At 35.8% G+C, this 15,253-nt stretch overlaps 1 pseudogene; it reads left to right on the top strand.

Moving 5' to 3' along the window:
- Nucleotides 1–7,430: 7,430 nt before the first annotated feature.
- On the top strand, nt 7,431–8,557 carry LOC120199001 (annotated as a pseudogene).
- Nucleotides 8,558–15,253: the final 6,696 nt, after the last annotated feature.

Here is a 15,253-nt window from a genome sequence, read left to right as displayed (position 1 = left end):
AATCTTAATTCTTGTAGTGTCAATGGAGCCATTTGACTAACGTTTTTCGTCATTGACTGTTATAGTGTTGACGTGACTATCCACGATGCTGACATGATAGTCAATTGTGCTGATGACATGCAAATGACATGAAAGATAGGCTAAATTGGTTTTTTGGTTTTGTTCAGGGCCAAATTGATTTTTTAAAAAAGTTGAAGGTCTTATTTGTTTAAAAAAATATATTTTAAATTATGAATATAAATTATTTAAATATTCAAAAAATTAAATATAAAAAATACTAAAATAAAATTTAATTATTAAAAAATTGAATATTCATATTGGAAATATTAAAAGTATTATAAAAAATTAAAAAGAATTTGAATATATATCATAGATTATAAATGATAACTTATAAATTATCAAAAAAAATTAAAAATATTTTTAAAAAATTATATTATACATAACATATACATGTAACATATATACATATTATCAACACTTATACCAAGTATTGCTAATGGATAAATCGATCAAATTTTAGATTAGTTGAGATTTTAGTTTTTGGATTAGTTAAAAGTTATTATGTTTTCTAATTATATTTTGTGTAAGTCTAGACTAATTTTTAAAAAATATAATTATATAATAAATTTTGAAATAAAACATAATTAGAATACATAGTAAATTTTGACTAATCTAAAATTTGTAAGTCTGGACTTATTTAAATTTTCTGAATCTCGATTAATCTAGTAAAAGTACTTTGTATAAGTGTTGATGATATGCATATATATTAAATGTATATATTATGTATAATATATCTTTTATAAAATATTTTTATTTATTTTTTGATAATTTATAAGTTATCATTTTATAGTCTATGATATATATTCAAAAATTTTAAATTTTTTATAATAGTTTTAGCATTTTTAATTTGAAAATTAAATTTTTAAAAAAATAATTTTTAGTTTTAGTGTTATATATATATATATATATATATATATATATTTGAATATTTAATAATTTTATTTATAATTTTAAATATTTTTATTTTTTTAAATTAAAAATCCCTTGAACTTAAAAAAATCAATTTAGCTCATCTGTCAAGTCATCAGCCACAGTGGACTATCACTTCGACACCCACCATGGACCGTCACATCAATACTATAACAGCCAACTACAGAAAACATTAGTCAAAAAGTCATACTGAGTTTGTTTTTAAAGTTGAAGGACAACATTGAGAGAGAGAGAAAATAATTCGAAGATTACATTAGATTTTTTTAAAGTACATGGGTTTGGAATATTTTTTTTCAATTCAAATATTTTTTTAGAGTATCCAACCTCACCAACAATTTCAATAAGGTGCACACTAAAAAAGAAACCCAAACATTATGGAAATGGTTGCTAAAATCTGTACATAATATGGGTTAGGTTTTCAGTTTACTCGTATTGATTGATATTGTCACCCCCTTGGAACTTTAAATGCCTCGAACGCGTGACCTTAGTCGCTTCTTCAAAGAATGAGGCTAAGTTAACCTAAAATAATCCAAGCAAAGATGCTTAGATTAGAAGCAGAAACAAAAGAACTTTGAAAGAGAAAGCAAGCATAAGAACAAGACGAGAATTTGAGAGAATGCACTGTGATTTCTCAACATAAACAAGTGAGTACAAATGAGGAGAGGCCTCAATTTATAGTTAAGTCTCCCCTCAATTAACGACTAAGATCTAAGTACATTGACGGACCAGATAAAATACAATCCCCCAATCTAAGGAATCATAATTACAAGATCTCTCTAACTGAGAAAACTATACAATGACTTTGATAACTTGCCTTAGAAAGAAGATTACAAAAAATATAAAGAATCAAGATGATCCTGCATTAACCAAGTGATTCTCCTTCTATAATTATGCATGGCTCTTCATCCCCAGGAAACGGGCCAATCTAAAGGGACTGGCAAGGCCCAAAACGCCACCAAGGTTGCCATGGGCTCTTTTTTGCGTTGTAACCTCGGCCATGGCCTCGTGGTCCGTGTCATTCTCCCCCATCAGATCTAGTGACACCCTTGTCACTTGTTTGGAATGGAACTGGTTTATCTTGGTTCTGAATTGCCAAAGTCCCTCGACATGCTCCCAACTGCCTTCCCTCCCAAGAAGTCATTTCCACAAAACAAAATACTTATGCCTCGGGCAGTGTCCTGGTCGTCAAATGACTCTCTTCACAACTTTGAACGGACCCTCGTAGATTTGCACAAGCCCTTTGTGCACCGTCAGGTTTCGCAAGATTCCATTAAATTTGGTAAGGACTAGATCACCAACTTGGAAATGCAAGTCCCTCATCTTTCGATCTGTCCACTTTTTGGTCCACTTACCCGCCTTGTGTAAACAAGCTCGGGAAAAGTCAAGATGCTCTTGCCATTCATTGGCAAATTCATGTGCTGCTAGACTCAGGCCCTCATACTTGGTAGCAATCGTGTTGGGTGTTAACGGTTGTTGGCCGGTCATAATCTTGAACGGACTTTGGTTTGTCGCCTCACTCCATTGCAAGTTGTAGGAAAACTAAGCCACATCCAACAACTTTGGCCAGTCACGTTGGGTGGTACTCACATAGTGCCTCAAATAAATCTCCAACAAAGCATTCACTCTCTCAGTTTGCCCATTGGTTTGTGGATGCACAATGGTAGAAAAGTTCAAGCTTGATCACATCAATTTGAATAACTTGGTCCAGAATCGCTCTGTGAACTACGTGTCTCTGTCACTAATGATGGTTTTCGGTACTTCCTAAAACTTCACCATGTGCTTGAGGAAAATTCGAGTCACCTCCTCGGCTAGACATACTTTAAACGTCAGAATGAACGTCAAAAACTTGTCAAACACAACCATGATACTCGAAATCCCATTAGTGATTGGAAAACCAACTATAAAATCCACGAATATACTCTCCCATAGGCGCTCAGGAATGGGAAAAGGTTGTAAAAATCTCGACGGTATCTTCATCTCGATTTTATCTTGTTGGCACACAAGACAAGTCCTCACATAGGCTTGCACATCTTCCACCATGTGTGGCCAATAGTACTGCTCTATAAGTAGTATTGAATTCTGATAAACTCCTAGATGTACCGCCCACTTGGAATCATGACATTCCTTCATGAGCTCCTTGCGTAACTTCCCATACTAAGGCACGTAAAGATGATGCCCTCAAGTATAAAACAACTCCCTCTCTATCCGGAACTCTCTGGTTATCCCCTTCTTGGCGCCTTCAATCAAATTATTGGCCATAGGGTCATGGGGAAAACCCTTCTTGATCCTCTCGAGCAAAAGACCCTCTATAATATCAATGGAATAACTTCGACTTAAGCATCTGCAACACAGTTCAGCTTTCTTTGCTTGTACTCTATGAAAAAGTCAAACTCACAAGAAACTCTTATCATCAAGCCTGGTTAGGAGAAAGCTTCTTTTGGGTGAGAAAATAATAATTTACTATATTTTTTTGTATAAACAATAAACCTAGAACCAAGCAAATAGTGTCGCCAAGTGTGCAAACAATGCACCACCACGTCATCTCATTCTCATGAACTGAGTTCCTTATCTTGGTCTCATTAAACTTCCAGCTTTTATATACATATGAATGTACCTCTTGTATAAGGCCCACCAATGGCAACGTCGGATGCATCGGTGAAAACAACAAACAGCTTGGTGCAATATGGCAACACCAATCCCATGCCTTGTTCTTTTTGAGCAACTCGGTCAAAGGTGTGGCCATCTTAAATAGCCCTTCATAAACCATCAGTAATAGTTGGCTAGTCCCAAGAATGCTCTCAACTCAGACACCTTGATGGGCAGCTTCCACTCATCAATGGCCCGAACCTTGTCCCCATCCATACGAAGCTTGCCTCCTCCGACAACATGACAAAGGAAAGGGACCTCCTTTTGGGCAAATGAGCACTTCTCCTCCTTGAAATAGAAATCATTCTCACGTAAGACTTGGAACACCTTCCTCAAATGCTCAACATGTTCCTTGAGAGTCTTCTTACTATACACCACGATGTTATCAAGTTAAATAACAACGAATTGATCAAGAAAGGGTTGTAATACTTTATTCATCAATATGTAAAACATAGCGGGGGAATTCGTGAGGCGAAAGAGCATCACAAGGAGCTTGTACTAATCATAGCGTGTAACACAAGCTGTTTTTGTTTCATTACCCTCAACTATCCTGAGTTGATAATATCCAGATCGTAAATCCAACTTGGTGAACCAACTTGCACCACCAAGTTGATCAAACACAAGTCAATAATCAATGATATTGGGTACTTGTTCTTAATAGTAAGCCTGATAGTTGATGCATATCCTAAGAGAGCCTCACGCTTCTTTTGGAACAACACTGGTGCACCAAAAGGTGCCTTAGATGGTCGGATATACCCTACATCAAATAGCTCTTTCAATTATCTACGTAACTCCTCTAACTCGAGTGGAGCCATAAGATAAGGTGTCTTAGCGGGTGACTCCGCATTTGACACAAGCTCGATCTTGTGATCCACCTCCCCCTTAGGTGGAAAATACTTCGGTAACTCTTTTGGTATAACATCCCTAAACTCCATCAACACTTGTCCCACTTCAGTCGGGACTCTCTCAGTCATTGAGAGCTCATCTTCTATCAACATTGCCAAGTATGTTGGTTCCTCCTTGCGCACCCCCTTCGAGAATTGAATTACGAACACCATCTTGGCCCCAATTCCAGCCTCTCAGTTCATACGAACAATGCACTGATACCTCGGGTCAAGAATGCACAAACAATTTGCAAACGGTGCCACGAAGGCATTAATCTGGTCAAGGAAATAATTTTAATCATAAATTCAAAGTTATTAAGTGAAATTACCTTGGTACTTTTTTTACCGGTCTAGCCCCCAATGTTTAGCTCTTCTCCTTTTTCTATCCTTGCAATCAGAGCTTCATTGGAATTGATGGTTTCAATAAACACAGTTGCCTTCTCCACCGGAAGGTCAAGTCTTTTAGTGGCCAGTTCGGACATGAACAACTCTGAGGCACCCATATCAACTATGCACTCATCTTATGGCCGACCACGATGATGTCCATAAAATCAGGCCCTTCTTTCCATGACCCTTCTTGACTCCTATGGAACTCAGAATGGAGCCAAGCTTCAAGGTCTCATTTTTTCCCATCATCATCCTTGATGGCAGCAACCTTCACACGTTGAGGACAATCCCTCTTCTTGTGATTTCCTCTAAAATTGAAACATGCCATGACACTCGACTTGGTACCCTTCTTGGCTTGATATTTCGATCTCTCATTACTTCCTGATGGTTGTTGGATCCTCTCTTGGCCTTCTCTCCCCATCATTATCCTTAGACTTTGGCTTTGGTTTAGAAGAGTTTGCCTTCTTGACTTTAAACGAGGTCAAAGACTTGGCCACATCCATGGCCTCGGACAGTTCCTTCACTCCCCTTCGCTGGATCTCAAACTTCACCCATTGTTGTAACCCATCGATGAAGGTAAAATAGCCCTCTGAATTACCCAAGTCTGGAATTTGTAACCGAATCTACATGAAGCTCTTTATGTACTCCAAGAGAGAACGACCATGCTTCAATTGCTTCAACTTTTCTTACGCCTCGAGCTGAGCATTCATTGGGTAGAAATGCTCCTTGAGTTCTCCCACGAAATCGTCCCATGTTTCGACCGAAAGTGACTTGTCTTTCACCTCGGAACATTTGCGTCGCCACCAACATCAATAACATAATTGGAAGTAATATTTACCTTGGTGGTCTCATCCTTGATGCCACTGTATCGGAAGAACTGCTCCATACTCTAGACAAAATTGTCAAAATCCTTAGCAACTCAACTCCCACTAAATACCTTTGTCTTAGGGACGTCGATCCTGGGCCTACACAACAACCTTGTAGACCAATAACTCACTCCTGAGCTCCTTCATCTCCCTCATCAGCTCCGCCATCATAGAAAAATACATGCTCTCGATACCCCTAGTCCGCTCATCCAGTTTCTCATACAAATCATCGATTTGCTCTTGGGTCTCCATACCTCCCTCATCGGGTTCCAACATGGAAAGCTGAGACTCGGTTGAATCCTGAGCCTTCTTGATCTCGTTGTATAGATCTTCAATCCTACCAACCCTCTGTTCAAAGGATGCCACCATATCCTTCAAACTAGCTTGCTTTTTCATCGCAATTGCACGGGTCTCAACACGTCAGCAATAACCATGACCTTGTCTTGGTTTTGTGGTTCTGTCTCATCTAAAAACCTTGGATCTGATACACTTGTCATGCCTTTGAAACTTCAAATGCCTCGAACGTACGACCTTAGTCGCTTATTCAAAGAATGCGGCTAAGTTAGCCTAAAACAATCCAAACAAAGATGCTTAGATTAGCAGCAATTCAAAAGAATTTTAAACACAATAACAAGACAAGAGAATTTGAGAGAATGCTCTGTGCTTTCTCAAAATGAAGAATTGAGTACAAATGAGGAGGAGAGGCCTCAATTTATAGTGGAGACTCCCCTCAATGAACGACTAAAATCTAAGTACATCGATGGACCAGATCGAATACAATCTCCTAATCTAAGAAATCATAATTACAAGATCTCTCTAGCTAAGGAAACTATATAATGGCCTTGATAACTTGCCTTAGAAAGAAGATTACAAAGAATATGGAAAGAATCAAGATGATCCTACATTAACCAAGTGATTCTCCTTCCATAATTGTGCATGACTCTTCATCCCCATGAAATGGGCCACTCTGAAAGGGTCTGTCAAGGCGCAAAACACCACCTAGGTTGTCATGGTCTCCTTCTTGCGTTGTGATATCAGTCATGAGCTCGCCGTCGTGACAAAACGTTGAACCATGAATTTCTTCATTAACTACTTATTTAATTTCCCATTGAAATTTCCAAGGAAATAGAGCACCCAAATCTTATCCAAGTGAATTTTGAATACTTCAACTTCTAGATACGTGAGAAACATGGTTTCCAGGATTAAAAATCTTTGATCCGTGGAAGAAAATAGAGAAAACTAAGAGTTTAGCATGATGCAATCTAACTTGTCCTACATGTATTAAGATATAATATTTTCCTGCCAAATATAATTCATTAGAGCAATAGGGTTAAAAAATTTGTTACAGCAATAAGTTTAATTTTCTTAATAAATGACTAATTTAATATAAAACTATGAATTGAACATGTCTGCCAGCTTTCATCATTTCAACGTTTCTTTATTTAAAATTTTCATATGCTGAAGATAAATTAGGGTAAGTATCTTAGTGAGGTCTTAATTGGGGATGAACACTAGCTCTTAAACTTACCTTCCATTTGTCTTCAAGCATATTTCTTCTGTTCAACTGATCTCAAACGATGAAACATTAAATCTTGGTTCCGATCGAGGAGGACAAAAGGCAAAGCTTGATCCGACTCGAAATCCAAATGTTTTGAAAATGATTTCGGAGGCGAGTACTTCATGTTTCCCCGATGTGTCGCAGGAATTGCCGATATATTCCATGTCTGATCAAGACAATATTAATGTCTCATATTCTGGTTCAGGCTTAGATCAGGCTCATTCAAGCTCTCTCCTCTGTAATCTCTCCATCTTGAAAGATAAAGTTCTTCAGGTTGAATCACTTGTTAGCATTTTAATCACCTCGGATGGAGTCCACCCTGAGTCAACCTGGTCTTTAGCCATGGCAAGCATGGGTTCTTTGGTTCAAGACATCATCGTATCCGCATCTTCCATGATAGTAGTTTGCCAACAAATGTCTCATGGAACCATTTCAGGTAACAACAATTGTAGTAATGATAATGACATATCTAAACAACTAAACTTTAGTGATAATTGCGAGCTTTATCCTAGTAATGATCAAATATCTAGCTGGTATGATCGCAATAATGACATCCGAACTTTGCACGAATCGGATGAAATGATTCGAAGAAGCAAAATCAGAGAAGGGTCGCAAGGGAATATTTCGGATACGAAATATGATATTGTCTAATTGGATGTGGAGGATCTGTTAGCTAAGTACGCGTATTACTGCCATGTTTGTGGTAAAGGGTTCAAAAGAGATGCGAATCTGAGAATGCACATGAGAGCTCATGGTGATGAGTACAAGACCAACGCTGCTTTGGTTAACCCCATGAGGAGAAGTAATAACGACGGAAGGGGAAACTAATCGACGAAATTGCCAAAGAAATATTCGTGTCCTCAGGAAGGTTGTAGGTGGAACCAGAAACATGCAAGGTTCCAACCTTTGAAATCCATGATCTGCGTGAAGAATCATTACAGGAGAAGCCATTGTCCTAAGATGTACGTTTGCAAGCGGTGCAAGCAGAAGCAGTTCTCAGTGCCGTCGGATCTGCGTACTCATGAAAAGCACTGTGGTGATCTCAGGTGGCGATGTTCTTGCGGAACCACGTTTTCGAGGAAATATAAGCTGATGGGTCACGTTGCTTTGTTCGTTGGCCACAGTCCAGTTGGTGTTAATGTTTTTCCAAAGCATGGGAAGTTCCAAAACTAAGCCTCCACTTCAACAAGATAATACAGGTAACATGGAGTACTTGCTTTTCTTTCTATTTATCACACATTAACACTTTCAAACCCTGATTATCCTAACGTTTTATGACTAAATGAAATAAATCAACAAAACCGATAAAGACATATTTAGGGTATAGGTCATTACTAGTATTTAGCATTTAGGTTTATTAGATGTATAAATGCGACATTTTAAGATCATCGTAATCAAAATTAACCTCATATAAATGTCTACATATGCAAAATTAACGACAAAAACTAATAATTATCCTTGATGTTGTTGAGCATTTAGAAGTTCTTTAAAATGACGAAAGATCATCAATAATTAAGTTTCAAGAAGGTTTTAATCATATGCTGCTCATGTATATTTTCAGGTGATTACTGTGTGCGTATAGGCCATTCACCATGGTCTGTTATTGTTTAGATTTTGCCCCCACAAAAGATTGGAATTTAATGTAAATGTTTTAAGGATAGATTATGCGTGTTCACGTTATATGATTGTGTATAAGAATTTGAAAGAATAGTAGACTTAGCCACACTAACAAACTGTATAAATATGTATCGAACGATGTCCAAGTTTCTTTTTAATGTTTTTGTTGTAATTTTCTGTAATATACATGTTTTATTGTAAAAAGGTAACTTTTACCCTTATAGTAGACCCAATTTATCACTTTTTCTCCTATCGTATTTTCGAATCAATTTAGCACTCGAAGTTGCCCAATTGCATCATTCTATACATACTTCTAACTTAAAGCCCTAAATTATAAATATTAAACCCTAAACCATAACCCATAACCCATAATTCCTAAACTCTAAACCTTAAACTCTAACTTAAAATTTATAATTTAGAGTTTTAAGTTGGGATAGAGTATAGAATGATGCAATTAGACAAAATGAGGGCTAAATTGATACAAAAATACAATAACAACAAAAATGATAAATTGAGTGTACTACATGACAAAAGTGACCCTTAAACCCTATTTTTTTTATTTGGACAAACTCACACAGTTATTATAAATAATATTATTTTAACCTAAATAATTAAAGAAAATATACTTGAATTTGAATAATATATAAATTAATTATTTGATATCTTGATGATTGAGGTTTTCTTTATCTTTTATATAAGATCATGTCTATTTAATTAATATTTAAATAAAAGAATAAATCATGTTATAATGGATTAAAATCACTTTTGAAGTTCACCCTCTTTTTCATATCAAATGATAGTCATAATAATAATCCTAATGTATATGCATTTTTCTCTTATAGTTCTAAGTCTTTAACCCATATTTTTACGAAGATACTTGACCATATTATACTTATTTTGTATAAACAATCAGGCATGATAATTATGAGAAAAAAATAAAACTAGTTGTACTTCATCTCTAACTTTCGTTACTGCATCCAAAAGTTTCACTGTTGCGTTCTCATACTGTAATAAAAAATTGTGAAGAGTTGTTGCCTCTATGAGTGATTCATTCTACATAATTGGTTGCAAATGCATTGTATCATCTTCAGTTTCATCCTCAATTAGCTACAATTTCTTTTAACTTTGGACTTTGAACATGCATCATTCTCACTTGGGTAATCCAAGAAGTGATTGGCATTCATTATGTTGTGGTACCCAAGACCATAAATCATCGTATCAAGTTCATAATTAATGTCTTCTTCAATAGTTCGTTCATTTAAATTACTTGAGACTACTTTATCTGGCTAACGTATTTTGCATTGTCAAAAATAATTTGTTATTGTCTCTTACTGAACATTTACCATCCAAACTAAGACTACAAAATTAATGACATCTAAAACATTAATCTTTTCTGGATTATATTCATCCAAATCGTATCCCTTTAATAGCCTACAGTAAAATCTCCTGCGATAGTGCAACTTGAAAGTTTTTTATTATCCGTACATCATATGATTGGATTTTTGATGTCATGTGGTGGCAAAAAATACAACTCAACAATCCTTCAATATTTTTTGGATACACTGAACAATTATCTACTATCAATAAAATTCTTTTACAATGCATTTTCTTGTCCAACCTATAACCCCTAAACCCGACTTAGACATTACGATCGAATCTAGGTAGTCACATGTCGTATACATAAATCTTTTCAGTAAATAAAATATACAAAACAGTAAAAATATGAAAATATACAATGGTAAAGTTCATATGGTAAACATATATATATACACACACACACACCAACATCGGAAGTCTGCATAAAACATGTCCAGAAATAAAATATCGGTAATACAGATACGTAAGAACAGTAGTAAAAAATCTTGTCAACAAAATATAACAGAAATGTGCATATAGAAATATACAGTGGGTACAAAATATAGAACAATCGATCCTCCTGATGGAAAGTCTGCTAGCGTATTGTATGCTAATATTTGAAAAGTTAAAAATTTAAAGAGTGAGCTAAAAAGCTCAGTGTGCTCCTTGCGGTAAATAAAAGCATTCAAATAATTACTTTATTAAAATTATTTTATGAAATATGCTTTTAAAACATGAATACTACCCCCATCTGAACACCAGAATATGTATGTTCCCCTAGACCATACACCCATTTGTACACTCGATAAGGACCTTATACTAATAGCATAAGGACTAACAGTAAGTACTTTCCGTGTGCACAAAGAATATGAGCCTACGGTAAGGTCTTACAAGTCATAGATTAAGCATGAGATACTTCCTCCAATCCTACCCCCAATGATAGTACATATGTATGTATTTAAGTGAAAAACAATAGTTTAATTCATTAAAACATGCAAATATTTCATATTCCAGAATCAAAAGCAAAAATACAATAACTAGAGATCATGTTGAAGTATACGGTAAATCAAATATCAGAACTCAATATATACGGTAAAAAAAGATATCATGAAATCAAAATGTTTCATATCCATCATAATTTCTAAATAGTTCAAATAGGAAAATTCAAAACAATACTGCAACACTAATAAGAATACACCTATATCAGTCTGAAAAGTCTGGTAGAGTAGATTATTATTGGGTCTGTCTATCAAGGTCAGTGGCAGTGCTAGATCCTATGAGTCAGAAAAACTATATCAAAATCATAATGAAATAAATAATAGACTATAGTTAACCAATTTACGAAAACCTACGAGTAGCTCCCGAAGAACGTGAATTGTATGAATATGATAGACAGGAAGCATCGGATCTAGTCAACCCTCAATTAGGAGAATCACGAGTACTTTCATGAAAATATATTCCCAAATCAATTTTATATCCAATGCTCAAATAATCATACATAAACACTAAGCATTTTCAAATTAACGGGCTTATTTTGGGGCTTTCGAGTTATAATTTGATGAAATATACCACAAAATTAGACTCAAGACAAAAAAAATGTCAAGAGAGAAGTTTTCCAAAAAGTCAACATTGATCAACGGTCAAAGTCAATATAGGTCAACAATCAACATTGGCGGTCAACAATCAACAGTCGGCTCGGATCCGGTTCGACTAGACTAGTTTGGTCTGATTTGGTATTGGGCCATTTTGGGATTTGAGTCGATTCAGATTATGGGTTGAACGGTTAGATGGGTCAGATCACAGGCGGGTTGGGTTAGACAGGTTAGTAGGTCGGGTTGACCCGCCTCTAGAAGCCAATCAGGTGATGGACAAGTACCATGAGAATAGTGGTACGTGCGGAGTCTTGAAGCATCAGAAAATTACTAAAAATTCTATAACTCATTTTATGGAGTTTTAAGACACTTACCAAGCTTAGTTCAAAACAATGAACGAGGGAGAGTTCAATATCGACTCATAAAAAACTTGCACTATCTCACCCCCTTCACACGTTGACGAAAATGACTACAAGGTGAGCATTTGTGGACTTGGTACGACACAAGGATTCCAATGGTTTTGGTGGTGTTGAAAACGGAGCTACGGTCTACGATTGTCGATAAAATGTCTATTAAAGATTCTTGAAGAAAGTTGCCAAAAAAATAAAGTTGGAGATGGGGGTTTTGAGTTTTTAAAAGTGGAAACTTTCATATTTTAGGGTTTTAAACCCATCAAAAAATAGTATAATTACACATAAGGTCCTTTAAAATTACATATCTTTGAAATTTGGTCTGAATTTAATTAAAAATCATTTTACTCCTTGAATTTAACTGAAATATGAATTTAATCCACGAAATAAATTTAAGAGAAATTTAGCACAAAGTTGGGGTGTGACAACTCTCCCCCTTAAAAGAAATTTTGTCCTTAAAATTTACCTGGTGTGTACAGATGCAAAAATTGAACCTCTATCGACTACAATGTCTCTCAGGTATCTTCTACAGGACTGCAGTTGTTCCACTGAACCTTGAACATCGAAATCCACCTGTTCTGAAGAATTCTCTCGTCCTGGTCTAAAATCTGAATAAGTTCGTCCTCATAGGAAAAATCATGCCTCAAATCCACATCCTCAATCTGAATGATGTGACTTGGATCCTGAAGATATCACCTAAGTATATATACCTGAAAAACATCATGAATATGGCTAAGCTGGGAGGCAACTCTAATTAATAAACAATAGTTTAACTCTCTTCAGAATATGATATGACCCAATAAATTTCAGACTTAACTTACCCTTGCATCTAAGTCTCAGCAACTTCTTCCACGAAATAGCTTTAAAAAAATGGATCCCCAACCTCAAACTCAATATCATTCATCATTTGATTATCATATGATTTCTGTCTATTAAATGCCTCTCTTAGGTGATCATGGATCAATCTGACAGTATCCTTAGTCTCTCAGACTAACTTTAGACCCAAAGTCTTCCTATCATGTGACTCAGTCCAACATATAAATGTACTACATTTACGTCCATACAGAGCCTCATACGGTGCTATATGGATGCTAGCTTGGTAGATTTTATTGTAAGCAAACTCGATTAATGACAGAAAGTCCTCCTAACTACCACAGAAGTCAATCACACAAACTCGTAACATGTCCTCCAGAACATGTATCAATCTCTCAAACTGACCATCATTCTATAAATAAAATGTTGTATTAAAGTTCATACAAGTTCCTAGAGCCTTATGTAGAGCCTTCTAGAATCTAGAAGTGAATCTCGAATCTCGGTCATAAATGATAGACAACAGAACACCATGTAGTCTGGTGATCTCAAAGATATATAACCTAGTCAGCTTGTCTAGAGAATAATTAACTCAAACAGGAATAAAGTGAGCTGACTTGGTGAGTCGACCGATAATTACCCAGACAAAATCCTTTTTAAAAGGATTCAAAGGCAAACCTGTAATAAAATTCATCGTGATTCGCTCCTATTTCCACTCTAGAATCTTGATAGGCTGTAACAGACTAGATGGATGTTAATGTTCTGCCTTGACCTATTGACAAGTCAGTCACCTAGCCATATAATCATAAATATCCTTCTCTATAGTAATCCAATAGTAATGATCATTGAGATTCTTGTACATCTTATCCTAGCCAAGGTGCATGGTGTTACAATAAGGACTACTATAGGCCTCCTGAAGAAAACGCCTCAACTCATCATCCTTAGGAACACAGTAACGGTCGTGAAAGCATAGAATACCATCTTGATCAAAAGTATAATATGAGCTCAATCCTTACTCAACTTGCTCAATAATGGAAAACAATGAGCTATTTAGAAGCTGCTTAACCTTAATCTCCTCAGCCTAGGTCGACTTAACCTATAACTCTACCAACAAACTAACATTATCATACAAACTTAGCCTCAGATCATATACCTCCTTACGTCTCAAGACATCGGCCACCACATTGGCCTTGCCTTGATGATACTCTATCTCACAATCATAATCCTTCAGAAGCTCCAACCAACGATGTTGCCTTAGATTCAGCTCCTTCTACGTAAGCATATACTCCAGACTCTTATGGTTAGTATATATACAAACTTCTCTCCATAGAGATAATGTCTTCAGATCTTTAAAGCAAAAACTACTATAGTTAACTCTAGATCGGGGGTAGGGTAATTACACTCATGCGTCTTTAATTGACGGGACACATAAGCTATAACCTTCCCATCCTGTACCAGAAAACATCTAAATCCAAAGTGAGAAGCTTCATTGTAATCTAAAAAATCCTTCTTGAACTCAGGCTAAATCAATATTGACAGTTCAGTCATAACAATTTTCAGTTTTTCAATGCTTGATTGTTGATCCTCAGATCAAAAAATAGAACATCCTTCTGCATTAGCTTCATCAGAGGAGATGCAATGATAGAGAACCCTTCCATAAAACGAAGGTAATAGCCAACGAAGCCCAAGAAATTATGGATCTCTAAGACATTCTTGGGTTGCTTCCAATTCAGAATAGCCTCCACTTTACATGGGTCCACTCGAATACCCTCAATAGATACTATATACCCTAAAAAACAACCTTGTTGATCCACAGCTCATACTTGTTCGACTTGGCATACAACTTATACTCTCTCAAAGTCTATAGAATGATCATCAAATATGCATCATGCTCTACTTGTTTATGAGAATACACCTATATTTCATCAATAAACACGACCAAAAACTTGTCCAAATAGGGTTAAAACACCTGATTCATCATATCTATAAAGGCAACATGGGCATTAGTTAACTTCAATGGCATCACTAAAAACTCATAATGCTTATATCGAATATGGAAAATAGTCTTTATGATGTCATAATATTTTACCTTGAGTTGGTAATAACCAAACCTTAAGTCTATATTCTAAAAGATGAT

Source organism: Hibiscus syriacus, unplaced genomic scaffold (genome assembly GCF_006381635.1).
Source record: "Hibiscus syriacus cultivar Baekdansim isolate YM2019G1 unplaced genomic scaffold, ASM638163v2 tig00000340_pilon, whole genome shotgun sequence".
Taxonomy (NCBI): domain Eukaryota; kingdom Viridiplantae; phylum Streptophyta; class Magnoliopsida; order Malvales; family Malvaceae; genus Hibiscus; species Hibiscus syriacus.
Note: the sequence above shows the minus strand (reverse complement) of the source record. Positions and strands in the feature narration are given on the sequence as shown.